The following is a 10,162-nucleotide window of genomic DNA, read 5'->3' as shown; positions in this document are numbered from 1 at the left end:
TTTTTGAGAAAACCCTTTTCTTTTTTCTTTGTATATATATATATAGATAGATAGATAGATAGGTAGATAGATAGATAGAGATAGAGATATAAACAAATATTTAATCTAAATAAAAAATTTCTAGGCACCGATTCAAATTACCCCGGTAGTTTTTATTGTATATCTCACACACATCACTCTAAACTCTATCTTATCTTCCGTATATTAAAATGCTAGGTTTAAATATTTGTCTCTAATCCTTTCAACAATGAGATCTCGATAACCACAAATATTAGAAACTGGGTTCCGCTGGTCGATTCCAAATTTTGTGTAGATTGTCGAGTTGTAACTTAATATTAAAAAAAAAAAAAAAAAAAAAAAAACATGACCGTTATTTCTTTGTTACATTTTTAGGAGTACACTGGAAATGCTTAAATTTCAAAAAAAAAAAAAAAAAAAAAAAGTAAAGCATCATATGCTACGAGCTATGCATTCCAACCCCACACATCTGTATACAGGAGTTGTACATCTCTCAGGCGTTTGTTTCATGGCCAAATTATAATAAAAATCGAAGGATGACCATTCTCCAGTCTAAAATGAATCTTTACTGTTCGGAGAGTTTTGCCCAGTAACACCATATATAACTGGCATTATAATTAATTGTGTATGTAATGTATTTGCTTATTACATACTGCATGCAAGAAGAAAGAAAACACTGATCATACATGAATTAGAAACTCGAGTATTGTAGCTCAAATATTGCAAACGGTGCGGGATATTGAAAAAAAAATAATTGAAATAATCTGCCCTTTATGATAACCCTTGCCGATTTTTATCAAGACGTAATTCACTTGTGTCTGTAAAGGGACATGTGCAGATGTTGTGAGGAATGACAAAGAGATTCATGCTCATATGTGAATGCTGTGCTGTGTAGAGAGCGCAGATTCAGCTAGTATCAATGAAAGTGTTAGATAGACGTACTAGGACATGCTGTTACGCTGGATACCGTTCAAGACTGTTTGTTATGCGTAAGAGCAATATTTCGCACGCACGTTACCACAAAATTTCGTATGGTTCTCAGGGAATTAAGATTATTTATCTGAGTTTCGGAGTCATTATGGCATGTGACCAAGTCTTCCTGTCAAATATGTTGCCAAACAAATTTCACTCTCTTTGCTTTATAACATGAGAATCACGATTTACACTTTCTTATTGTTCGTATGTGGAAGTTGGGTGGTATATATTGCCGTTCCTTAACTCAACACTTCATTCAAAGCATTCGCTACTTCAGATTCATTTCTAGCTGCCATCCTTTACGTATCAAAATGAAAGCTGTTGTGTTCACGGTAAGACAGCGTTGCAAGCCGTATAGTGTTATTTTTATGTTGTGTTTTCGTGTTATTTCGTGAAATTTTACCAAGATCCTAGTGCTTCTTTCAGTGTGATTATTGTGTTATTAGTACAAAAATTGCAAAGAAAATCTTGTCGGTTGTCGAAATTCAAACTTCCTATAGTTTTGGAGCATCAAAAATAGAAGTGCAATGATATCTTTAAGTTTTACGTCCCACTATTATGCCAGCTAGGGTAAAGGAGACAGTGTTGGTGAGAATGAATGAAATGGTGAAATGAAGAAACGGTGAGGAAACGGGAGAACCTCGAGAAAACCAACGAACAGGGTGTCTGTCCACCACAAAGCTCACCTGGCGCGACCTGGAATCGAACCCAGTCTCTATGTACCAGAAGTGAACCCTCTACCGCTGAGCAACTACGGCCCCCGTAAGTGATGAGTCAAATCAAGGAACAATTCTTACATCATTGAAAAAAAATACAAAATAATAACTATAAAGAGGTTTCTGGATGTTTTTGCGGGGAGTAGTTTTGAGTTTGCGGTGGCGTAGTCTTGTAATCCAGCAGACGGCGCAAATTATGATGATTAACGGCCTATACGGTGAGGTCCTCCTGTCCGGTTTCTAGCTGAGGAAGGCCGGTTTCAAGCTGCTCGCGTCGGTATGGTAAACCCAGGGCTCTCTGTCGTATATTTCCGTATAATATGATTCACAATGGCACGATATATACGAAAATTAGGCACTTGAGACATTTCTACAATGCGGGGCGCCCCGAATTTATCTTCGGATAGGGGTAACAATAAACTCTTCCAAAATCTATTCAGTTTCGCCAGCATCAAGTTATGCTCTTCCACACTGTTCTACTACATGAGATACTGTTCATTGCTCCACAGCGATGTGTTGCGCATACGAGGTGCAGTTGCACGTTGACTTCGCTTCAGTGTAACTGATTCAACCTTTACATTAAGCATTCTAGAGAGTTAAATGCTTAATTTATAATGCATCTTATAATCACGAACGTTCAAAATTAAATATTAAAGATTCTGCAATCCAGTGTTCACATAAAATAGTTCAGATCAGGAACCAAATGCATACATACATACTAGGATGATAGGATTTAGGATTTTAGATTTCTGAACTTTCGGCATATATGACCATTTAGCCCGTCACGTTTGAGGATGGCGTTCCTCGGCGAGCACACTATCCTGGGAAAGGGAAGGAAGAAAGGATTGGGGAAGGAAGGAAGCGGCCTGGGACCTGTAAATTAGGTACCACCCCGGCATTTGCCTTGGTGAATGAGGAAAATCCAGGAAAAACTCATTCAAAGTGGCTGGCCTGAAAAAGTTTTTCATTTTACAATTTTTCGACCGAGTGCTCCCACAGGGAATCGAACCCGGGGCGCTCGCACCGAAGGCGAGAGTGTTAGCGACTACGCTACGCGGGACCACTACATACATACTACCAGTATTACTACTACTACTACTACTACTACTACTACTACTACTACTACTACTACTACTACTACTACTACTCATAATAATAATAATAATAATAATAATAATAATAATAATAATAATAATAATAATAATAATAATAATAATAATAATAATAATAATAATAATAGGGTCAATAACGAGAAACAATACTTTTGAGTGTACAGGAAAAACTGCTTGGGCTAGAAATATTTTCAAAATAATGCCATTATATACGGTACACAAACACCTTTAAGAATAATTCAGGTGCTTTTCGTCATCACATTTAGTTTTTCTGGAAAAAATAAAAACGTGTTTCAAAATAGCTCCTGCATTTGGGGCTATTTTGAAACTGCAATGGGGCTATTGTAAAACACCCGCAAAACTTACAGGATTGAAGGCTCTAACGAATACTAAAGGTTCTAGTAAAATGCTTTGGGTGTAATGTTTCACATGAGAAAATCTGGCGCAATTATCTCTGATACTTACTCAGTTATTCCGTATCAAAAATTAAACGAATAATAACTGATATTTTTGTTACTTACTTTATCAGTAAGGTAATTGTGAAAGGAGAAACCATACTTTGCAAAATAACTTTGCAAGTGATGATGGGTAGCTGGCTGAAGTTAAGAAAAAAAATAATGTTGTTTTTTCATCAAAAATTTCTTTGTTTCCATAAAAAGCTGCATATCATGCAGAAAATATCAATTGTAAAATATCATGACGTTTTTGTGATTGAACATCATCCCATTAAACGCCAAAAAAAAAAAAAAAAAAAAAAAAACAAAAGATGAAACTTTCACAGCTTGTACTGAGTAATAAACCTAGACACACACTTCTGTTGCATAACATGAAAAGTTCCCAGAATATTATGTTATGTTCTTTGAAAATCAACAATCTTTTCAAAGCAGTACTTATATCTGTCACCAGACATTCCCATTGCCGGAAAAGGCATAATGCCAACGATATTCGACTCTTTAATGAAAGAAACGTTCGTTTCAACAGGTTTAAATGCTTTCTTGTTCACCTCTGATTTAAGGCTCGTAACTTCAAATTCATCATGAGATAGGACTCTTAATACTGCAACAATGTAACTATATGTGGTGCTATTTTGGGGACCTTCTTTAAAATTTGGACGAACAAAATATCCAGCCTGTTTTACGATTCTCTATTTCGAAGCTGTGTCAGATTGTGGGGCATCCAAATTATCATAATCAGAATTACCGTCAGACAAGCAAAAATTCTTCAACAAGACACTTTTCGTTGCTGCTCGAAGAGTCACGAGCCTTATATTGTTTATTCTGAGATGCTCCATGACATAATTAGCATGCAGTTCTGCATATATTTAAATGCTATCACGTTTCATAATAGAACCATACAGTGTTTCATAATAGCCCCTTGACTTTTGACCCATGTTGCCTCTCCACCATTCACCATTTCATGCATTGCTTACATGCCCTGAAAAGCGCAAAATATCCTCTACAAAAACATATATTTAATTAGTTAGTGAGGCATTTGATATACGATATGTAGTAAAAGTTTTGCAAGAAACAATAAAAAGTTTGTTGTTGTTGTTGAAAAATGGATACTTTCAGATTATATTTTTTGTCTCAAAAAACTGTCATACTTCAGATATTTGTGATATATACAACAGATACAGCAATAAATTTATTGTCATATCTTTCTTCAGACTTCAAAGTCTCAGAGTACTAAAAAGAAACATGGATGTTTTACAATAGCCCCACTTTTTTGTGTTTCACAATTACCCCACCTGACCCTAATAAAAATTCCTACAGTTTTAAAGGTATCTGAAATATAACGGCATTGCACTTTTGAATACCTTTTTTTTGGTGTATGAAGTTAGAAGTTTGATTCTAGGTTTCCAGGCTGTGTGAAGTTTGTGTGAGCTGAACAAGTACAAAAGGTACCTGAAAAAAAAAGCTTAAATTAATATACCTAAGCCATAAGCTATATTTAGTACTTTTTTTTTTGTTAAACTACCTTTCTTCATATTTAATTTCTTTATTATTTCTTTTAAGGTTTTATGCTTGCTTTTCTTGGCAACTATCGTGTTGTGCAACCCTAAACCAGGTTTTGGGCCAACGCAGTAAGTATTAACAAATTATTTTTCTTTCATTTTCATATTTTTATTTAGTGAGTTAGAACGTAATCTAACAGCAACAAAAATGGCATAGGAAGCGAACAAAAATAAAATAGTCTCTCAGTGACCACACTACTCTCTCAATCAGGGCCATCCCTAGGTAATTTGCCACCCTGTGCAATGGTATCATTTGCCGCAACCCTTCTGCAGAAAGGACAAATCTTAAAAACTACGATTTTAAGTGTGCTATCACATCACGAACAACGAAGGGAAGGGAAAGTGCACTCGCACTCAGAAAGGCCTAAACACTACAAATACAATCTCGGTCTGTATGATTTTTTAAAAATAATAACGTATTATGTTAGTGGAAAATAGAGCAAACACACCCGCAGAGGAAAGTTGGTAATCCTTTTTATAGAATTCTATATCGAGCTTCAATCTCAATATGTCAGCTTGCAATTACAATGCAACTACTTCTTTTATCTTTATTTCTTGATTTTCCTTCTACGTCTGTTAAGAAAATAAATTAAAAAAACATTTTGTCACCCTCAATGATAAGGAACTTGTTTGTCACAAAGACAAGACTAGATTTCGTATCTCAACTGTGATAAGTAACTAAATGGAACAGGTGTTTGCTGCTGTTCGAGAATTGAGTTATTGTATTTGACAACAATCAAGCAATTCATGCTGGGATTTATTTGACCATTTGCTTTAGCACTCTCCATGTGACCTTAAACTAATGCAACCTAAACATGATTCATGAATGTATTATTTAAATAGTAGGTCAGCTTAGTAAATTTATCTACCATCATCGTGAAGTCTCTACCCAACAAGAAATGGCAAATTTTGCTGCCCCTCGAAACTTGCCCCCGTGCAAATGCAGGTGTTGCACATATAGTAGAGCCGACCCTGCTCTCAACACCGCTAACATAAAAGCAAGAAAATACACGTTGATTTTTTTTCTAAATATTGAAAGAGAATTTGCTTCAAAAATTCTCATACTTGTAGCTGGGAATACGAACAACAGATATTTAAAGCCATATGTGTCATCTGGTGTTATTTTTAGGAACTACTAATAAATACTTAAATAGTAACTGCATGCTAGTGCCATCTGGTGATGAAATTCTAAAATACAAAAGCACACACACAAGTTTTCATGGGTTATGTTTTACTACATTTATTAAAAAATAAAAGTAAATTGGTGCTGGTAGTATTAGGCGAGCATATGAATGAGAAGCAGCAATGCATATCTTTACAAAAATAAAAGAGAAAAAAACTACAGAAAGAACTAAAATGGCTGTTCTTTTGTTCTTTTTTCCAGTGAGCATGTAGTGGTGCATGTGCCATATCACGTCCACGATCATCACGATTTCCATGACTTCCCTCACTTCCACGACTTACATCACGTACACGAAGTTCATGGATGGCGCTAGAATTATGAGTGGGGCCACCACAAAAGTAAGTCTGGTTCTTTGCATGAAATTGTAAAAGAAAAGAATAAACTGGTCAAAATATTATTTGAACATTGGTTTAACAAGACCAAAGCAGATTTCTTATATTGTTTTTATTGTAGTCCAAAGATGCGAAAAGCACAAACAGTGGCGGCTTTATTTGAGTTTTGCTTTGCGTATCTTACTGTTAAAGAGAAGGAATGGACGTCACAAATATTTCCTCAAAATTGCTTCAAACACTTAGTACTCAGCATTTTCTTTTTAACTATTACATATTATTATTATTATTATTATTATTATTATTATTATTATTATTATTATTATTATTATTATTATTATTAAGTATTCTACCTGTTGACAGGATATGGGACTGGTGACTTTTTTTTAAGGTCTGGACCTGGAAATGTTTCTTCCATATTTTCGGTCTTCAGCTTGCTCTTTTAACTTCCAATATTTTCTTCCATTTTTTAAATCATCGATTAGTTGTGTTCTTCTTCTTCCTGTTCCTTGCTTTCTTTCCATCTTTCCTTCTATAGCAGTATGAGGAAGGCATTTTCTTCGCAAAATGTGTACAATTTGATTGAACTTCCTACGAAGGGTACTGGCTAAAAGCGTTCTCTTCTCTCCTATCCGTTTTAAATCATTTTCGTTTGTTACTCTCTCTGTCCACTTTATCTTCTCCATCTTCCTCCAACACCACATTTCGAAAATTTCTAAATATTTCTTCTCTAACTTCCGTAATGTCAAAGTCTCTGAACTATGCAGTCCAATGCTCCATATATAGCAATTGACCAACTTCTTCTGAAGTCCAATATTGAACCTGCAAGTTAAGAGTGATCTTATCTTGTTGAATGTATTTTGGCTATGGTAATTCTTGACCTGATCTCTTTAGTGCAGTAAGAGTCTATCGTCAAAACACTTCCCATATACTTGAAGTTCTCAATCTCTTCAACTTCCCTTTGTTCTACTCTGACCTGTAAGGGCGCATTTCCACGGGATATTATTATGAGTTCCGATTTTTCAATGTTTATTTTCATTTGCTATACCCCTATAATTTCCCAGTGTGAAATATTTTGTCAATGATCTCCTGGTTTCCTTCTTCGTTTCTAGCTATAACAGCATTATCTGAGTACCATACGTTTTAGAGCTACTTTAATGACATTCATAAATTAAAAAAAAAAAAAAATAGTTTTCATTGCGGAAAACAATAATAGTTTCTTTTAAAATTAATTTCAACAATTCTTTATAATAAGTACTTATTGCATTTACAATATAACTAACTAACTAACTAACTCTATGGCCTATGGAACCCGGAGGTTCAATGCCGCGCTCACAGAAGCTTTCCACTGACTTCTATCCTTAGTCAACCGGATACAGTTTGTACTTTGTATTCCTATTTCTGCGAGATCCATCTTAATATTGCCCTGCCAACGGCGCCTAGGTCTTCCTAATGGTCATTTTCCGAATGAACTTCAACTTAAAACTTTCAAAGCGTTCCTCTCATCTTCCATTCTGGCTACATGATCTGCCCACCTGAGCCTTCTAGACTTGATGACCCTAACAATGTTTAGTAAACAGTATAAACTATGTAGTTCCTCGTTATGACGTTTCTGCCGTTACCGGTTTTCGTTCCTCTTGGGTCCGAATATTCGTCTCAGCATTTTGTTCTCAAATATAGGGTGGCCCAAAAGTATATATACAGTCCCGTACCTATCAGATCACTGTATTTTATAATCAAACAGGTAGAACTGTTTTTTATTATTATTATTATTATTTGTTCTTAACATCTTTTTACTTATAACTTAAGCCCGGAACAGTCAAAGCAAATAAATCCATAAACTAGAATGTTATACTTGATCAATGCAGGAGTGTATACCTACTTCAGTCTACTTTCTTTCCTCAGAGTAAGCGGCCATGTTTCGCAACCATACAGTTCAAAAGGAGTTTGACGGGAATTTTGATTTCAGGACTTCACAAGAGGAATTGGTTTTCCGGAGCCAAATGTTGGATAATAATTGAATATAGACCACATATTCAGGAAATTTTTGGTTTGCATTAATATGAAAAACGCTAAGGGTAACTCTACGTCTAGTTTAGTAAACATGTATACCCCGGTAAAATATGGGGGGGGGGGGCTCAGAGCACAAGGGAATTCAAATACGATTACCAAAGTAGTGAGAAAAAGAGGCATAGGGGAGAGGTGGGCAATGGCGATCACCTAAGAAAAATGGGTTATTACGTAGTTACATTTGCAAAATATATTGAAACAAATTTGTAAATACGTACTCCAATCCTTCTACAATAAGTGTGTAAAATAAAAAGAGGATCATTCTTTCAGTTCAGGAACACGATGGAAAAAACTCAAATGGGAATGGGATGTGATGGGAAATGGCGATCACAGTACAAGCTTAATAAACACACACAGTTTCATAGGCAGTTCAAGTTTTTTTTCTACATTGCCCCTTCGAAAGACTGAGAAACGTCAACTGAATTTTTTATTGACGTTTTTTCAAAGACACGTCACAGATATATCCACGAGTCCACAGCAGTACAGTCAGCATGCAACCACGATCCACAAGGGTTACACCGATACTAAAGTTTCAGTGTTTGACTCAAGTAGGCGTATTACCTATCTTAGGTCTAGCCTCTTTTATAATTTTTGGCTGGAGAAGTATTCCAAATGTTTGTTAGGAATGGCGGTCACCATGATGGTAAACCGATCACGTTGATCGCCATTCCCAACATTGCGAAATTTTGAAAATTGAGCTGGTTATACTGTAAAACGTAGTTTATATGATATATAACTATGTTTCGTGCATTAGACGTAAATATAACTTTTTATGAATCTTAGTAACTTCAAGATTTTACAACTTAAAATTGTACGTATCGTGAGTTGAAATATGCAGATCCTTATAAGAAAATCAACAAAAACAAGTTTCATCACACTGTAAACTTCAGTCTTCTCTGACAACTTCCTCTACAATACACAAGAAACCTTGCTACAAGAGTCAGATGGCAGCACTAGTTTGACTTCTCCTCAGGTCACGCAAGAGGGCAAAGTGGGCTGATCGCCATTCCCTTCCTCTCCCTAATGATTAAGTACATAGAAAAATTAGCTATTTCTCTTTCACAGATTATGAGAGGTATGTATACTATCTCGGTTTGCATATTTATGGTCTGAAAGGAGCTTCAGAAACAGATCTTAAAGATGAACTGTACCCAAAATGAGCATAAGTGAACTTGATTTCTTTTACACTGAACACGCCATATGTGCATACGTTTGGAAGAGAAATATGTCAATTGTTACTTTCAGAACGGTAAAACTATTTAATTTCACAGTTTATTATTTTTCTCTCTTTTCAGTTTTACAACAACTAGAAATCAGTGTCTTCGGAAGAGGAAGAAGCAATTAGCCTGAAAATTGCTCCGAATTGAAAACCGAAGCTTTTATTAAATGATATTATTGAAGTTACTTTCAATTGTTTTATTTCAAATTTGTGTTCCACAGTACAAGTTACTTTGTCCTTATATTATTAAAGAAAAAAATCTTAACTCTCATCTAGAGATTTGAAATGCGTGTGTGGCAGAGATGGAGTGGGTCAGTGGGTCGGTGGGTCAAGTGGGTCAAGTTTTCTGAGTGGGTCAGTGGGTCGTGGGTCAACAGCATGTGACCCACTGTGACCCACCACCCACCGTGACCCACTGTGACCCACCACCCACCATGACCCACTGCGACCCACCGACTCAGTATGATCTACCGACCCTCTTTGCTCACTGCATTGCAGACAGTATCTTCTGAAGACTTTAAATTTG

The 10,162-nt window shown here is 35.7% G+C and overlaps 1 long non-coding RNA gene across 1 annotated transcript; it reads left to right on the top strand.

The window, feature by feature from the left end:
- The first annotated feature begins 1,209 nt into the window (after positions 1–1,209).
- Positions 1,210–9,821, top strand: LOC145673835 (uncharacterized). The gene is made up of 4 exons (XR_014128829.1): positions 1,210–1,325; positions 4,837–4,904; positions 6,220–6,356; positions 9,713–9,821. It is a non-coding gene; the product is annotated as an uncharacterized LOC145673835 (long non-coding RNA).
- The last annotated feature ends 341 nt before the right edge of the window (positions 9,822–10,162 follow it).

This window comes from Thermobia domestica, chromosome 17 (genome assembly GCF_964235325.1).
Source record: "Thermobia domestica chromosome 17, izTheDome1.hap1.1, whole genome shotgun sequence".
NCBI classification, from domain to species: domain Eukaryota; kingdom Metazoa; phylum Arthropoda; class Insecta; order Zygentoma; family Lepismatidae; genus Thermobia; species Thermobia domestica.
The sequence above is the reverse complement of the archived record's forward strand: the minus strand, read 5'-3'. Positions and strand labels throughout refer to the sequence as shown.